We start from the raw sequence: 5,000 nt of genomic DNA on the forward strand, positions 1-5,000 counted from the left end.
TCAGTACACGTGGGCTGTGTGTCAGTACACACAGGACGTCCGTGTGTGTCCGTCAGCACACACAGGACGTCCGTGGCCGTCCGTCGACACCAGGACGTCTGCTCAGTACACACAATCAGCACGTCCGTGGACTGTTCGGTGATTTTGGCCACGGGTGTCCGTTCAGTACACACGGACGCCGTCAGCACACACAGGACGTCGTGGCTGTCCGTGTGTGTCTGTGTCCGTCAGTGCACACAGGACGTCCGTCAGCACACGCAGGACGTCCGTCAGCACACGTCCGGGCCGTCCTGTCTTGTGTGTCCGTGTGTCCGTCAGTGCACACAGGACGTCCGTAACACACCGTCCGTCAGCACACCGTGTCCGTCACACACGCAGGGTCCGTGTGTACGTGTGTAGTACGGTGTCAGTGTGTCCGTCAGTGCAAACAGGACGTCCGTCAGCACACACAGGACGTCCGTCAGCACAGGAGGACGTCCACACGCACTACTGTCCCCGTGACGTGTGAACCTCCGTGTAGTCCTACACACGCACGCATCTGACACGGACTGTCCTGTGGTATACACAGGACTGTCGGCTGTTTCGTGTCTGAACTGTAAATCAGACCACCAGACCTCTTAGGTCGTTCCCAGTGGCCTTTGACATGTAGTGACTCCGGTTACGATGTGTCTGAGCAATATCAATCACATGCTGGCCCTTCCCGTGGACTGATCCGTTTACTGATCCGTTTACTGAACTGTATCGCATGCTGACCACACATTCAGCATGCTGGCCCGTGAACGTCCGTGTCTGTACTTTGCTTGGGACAGATTATCATGCTGACCATGTTTCACTCTGGACTGATCCGTGTACTGATCCGTGTACTGATAGACCACATCCATGCTGTCCCCTTACTGACCTTATGAGTGTTTCATGATTATTGCTTGAGTGTACATCTCGTATCAATGGCTCTGCGGCCGACACTCTCATGTATGGCATCGATCTTCTTGCCTTAGGTACTGACTTATGTGGCCTCTCATGACCTTAGTTGCTGTGGATCATTCACCTGCTTAATATACATTATTAGCATGGATCTGACTTCACGGCTTATAACCTTTTGGTAATCCGACCAAGTCAGGGGACCATCAAATACTCCTCTTCACCTTTCGACAAATTTATACAGCACCAGTAAACTATTTTGCTATGCCGATCCTAGGGTCTGATGTCGGATTACACCTGTTTTGATCTTTATACTAGCCTGATCAAAGTATATGAGCCGAATTCCTTTATAGAAGGGGCCGGCGTACTTGGATGGAAGGCCGACGCTTTTGCCTAAGGGCTGGATCTTTTGGCCAGAGTGCCGGACGCTCTCAGCTGGTGTGCTGGAGGTTTTAGCCAGTAACCTCACATGGATTTCATTCTATATTTACAACCTCTTGGTTTAGTATAAGGCACAAGGATTTTCTTAGAAAACCTTATCTATGACTGTTTTATATTGGATTGTCGCTTATAGCACCTCCAAGATCAATGATCATGTTGTGATAATTCTTCTTTTACTATAGGCAGCGCTTTTCAGTCCATGAATCGGCTTAGCAACAACTGTTCTCTTAGCTTAACTTATCTTATCCATTGATCCCATATGCTGCTTCTACTCAGTGTATCTAGAGGCTTCTTTCTTATGACCAGACTTGGTTTAACATCGAAAATTGTAGCAGCAACACCACTAGGAGTTTCATCTCCTTATAATCTGTTCCTTTGATCTCTGTGAGTTCCTTGTGTGAACAACTATATCTAATTCTGTTACAATGAAAGAACTGGCCACACGATAGGTCCACGTGATTATGGCTTGCTCACGGTTTTTCTCTTTATCTCACAAGATCCATCTATTACGGTTTATCGGATGCGTTTCTTTTATGTACATGGCAATCGCTCAACTCTCTTTAGATACTTGAACCTTCCACGATTTTATTCTATTCTTTTAAAATCTTGTTGAATTCTATGATTGTATGATAAGTACTCAAATTCGTGGTTTCTCTGCATCCCGCTTATTCTTTATGTTCAAGTCTTTCACTTTGGCATCTTATATAGATGTCCTGTGTGTGTGTCGCACTTTCATGAGGTTCCATTATTTTTCCAGACATGATTCTTAATCACTTTGAGATTTCATTATCCAGGAACCCTTGTTACCTGTAGCTTGGCTCCCAAGCCTACATGGTTTTGGTTACCTTCACTGTTAGCTGCTCAGCCTTTTCCCAATTCTGTATGGTTTCTCTTATAACATCGGAATCTTTCCATTCCAGCCCTTTTCTTTTCGATCCGAGTTTCCTTAATCTTATGGAACCCTGGTCTATCTGTATAGACTCTATAGCAACTTGTTATTGTCCCTCTTCTAGGATGTTCATATGTGCCAAGCTGGTTAGAACTAATCATTCTTTTCGGGTCAGTTCTGGCATCCCCTCGATTAGCTTCTCAATTGCCATCTTTATTTATCTTTCTTTGGAACTCGTATATCATATTCCTAGTCCAGGATCTCGCCAAGACAATGACGGTAACCACCTTACATTCCTTTCTCTTTCTTTATCCGCTTACCATCTTTCCCTTTAAGGTTTGGACAGTCGGGATGCTTTTGGTTCATGCAATTCCGTACCTGTGCCTTTATTTCATCACCATGTTTTTGCTCAAAAGGATCCCTTTCGAATTCGCGCATAAGGCTATACTCCTATCCAACATATATTCCCAATCCTCTTTTGAGGTTCCCTCTTCGGCGGCAACTCATTTGAATATGTTGTTTATTTCAATGACCTCTTCCGACGGTTGTCTGGTTTTAAATTACCCGTATTCATTATTAGATGGGAATATCTATGCTCACTTTACTATGGCCTGGATGCATATGATCTTAAGGTCATTCTATTCAGGTAATTCATTAGTCCCCAAGCATATTAGGTAATGGCCAATCCTTTTCTAGTAATGGCCGAACCGGACGGGTCTGGCCTTTGCGGCCATGTGTTGTCTCTCCATGGTCTCTTCGTCTGCTTTGGCCGAGTCAATTGACTGTGTGCGGGCCAGCCTCCACTATTCAGACAAGTCACGGTCGAGTCATGGCCACGTTTATATAGTGATAGCCCCTCTTTGTGGCGGTTTGTAATCATGCCTTTGGTTTGGCCGGCTAATGGCCCTTTATTAGGGCCGCGTAATATCCGAGCCAGATAACATGGTCTTTAGACCTAGTACCGAACTTGTATATTGCGGCTCAGGGGTTTCACCATCTCTCCCCCCTCATGACCCTTCTCAGAAGTCGGGTGGCTTTTGGGGATTATCAAGCCAATCAGTTTCCTTCCCTATGTTGTACATGTTTCCACAATGGAGATCTTTCCGGGTTAAACGGTGTGCCTTTTCAATTTCTTTGCCATCAAGCAGAAACTTAGGAACGCTAATCCTATCTTGCCATATAGTGTATAATTTCGCGGGCTATTTCTTTATAGGTCACCACCACCCCGACCTCTCTTGCCTCTTCATACTGATCTTTGAGCATAGTTTTTCAATCAGCATGGGATCTTGGTATAGTTTTTTCCGATCACTTTTCTTTCAAGGTTTGGCTGCTTTTTTCTTTCAAATCTTAAGACTTGCTTCCCTTCTAGTTTGTCCATTGTTTGCGCATTGGAACCCATTCATTAATAACTCAATGGACCAAACGTTTTCTTTGGTTGTTCTGAGCCTTCTAGCAAATGCCTTAGCCCATAGTTTTCTTTACTATGCTCTTCTCTAAACCATTCCTGGTTTTAATGGTTTTCTCCTTAGGATACTTAAACATCCATATGTTCCCGTGGGATCTGGCAAGATTCATAACTTTAAAACCAATTCCTTATATTAAAAATCGTGAATGATCCTTACGTTAACTCATTGCAATCATAAAGCAAGAGACTAGTCCTTATCCTCGAATTTGGTCCTCTGCTAGAGCAGTCATGACCGGTTCGATAAGTTGGCGAACCTTTATTCGAAGACTGTTGTTACAGTCATGACTTTCACAACATTGATGTGGAATAGGACTTCTCTAGTAACTCTTTCTGGTTACTGACTTCCATCATCCTACTTCACCACAAGTCTCAACATTGAAGACTGTCGTAAACAAGACTGAGTTGTACTCATCCATACTTTGTCATCCGGAATCTTATATTCCTTCTAGTCATTTCTAGCTTTGGAAGGACACCGTTTTATGGTGGAATTTCAGCAGTGAAGCATACCCAAGTCTAGTGGATTTTCCATAATGAGGTACTGTTCGTTTAGAACTTCCTTAGCAGGATGGAAATTGTACCACTTCATTCTCATTGTTGTCCCTTGGTGATTGTATCAACCAAGTCCTTTTCGATATCTAAGTCACATTGTCATTCATATTTAGGTTCACAATGTTGTCATGTAGCCGCATGATTTTAACAACTCGCCACACACAATTCCTTACGCATCAATGAAAACAATCGCTCATGGTGTGAAATCGGTCCCACGGGCATTCCTTGTTGAATGCTAGACCTCCGACCACTTAGTGTGATACAGCATCTTAGAGATTGGTTCATGTTATAATCTGGCCTATATATCCCTCCGATAAAGGCCGTACGGCTTGCGCTGTACTGCTTTAAGACTTTCACGTTATTATGGATACAACGATCTTAAGGATCGGATCATGATGCCTCCGGGTCATTTGACCTTCCGGATGCTATGCTATACAGCCCCTTGATAGTATTAAGCCACAGGCTTTGTATGTGATGCTTTAGTTCACACGATCATATTAGTGATACAGCGATCTTAAAGATCGGTTCATAAGAATGCAAACAAGGTCGCATGAATCATTCAGAATATTTATGTCCTCTCTAGACCATATACGGTCATCTATTGTGATGCCTAAGCTTCACGTGTATTTATGTGAAACATCAATCCTAAGGATTGGATCATTATGCAATCCCGGTTTCTATAAAACCTCCGATGCTAGCCATACGGCCATATTACAATACTGGATTAATTTAAATAGT

This window comes from Brassica napus, unplaced genomic scaffold (genome assembly GCF_020379485.1).
Source record: "Brassica napus cultivar Da-Ae unplaced genomic scaffold, Da-Ae ScsIHWf_1828;HRSCAF=2464, whole genome shotgun sequence".
NCBI lineage: Eukaryota > Viridiplantae > Streptophyta > Magnoliopsida > Brassicales > Brassicaceae > Brassica > Brassica napus.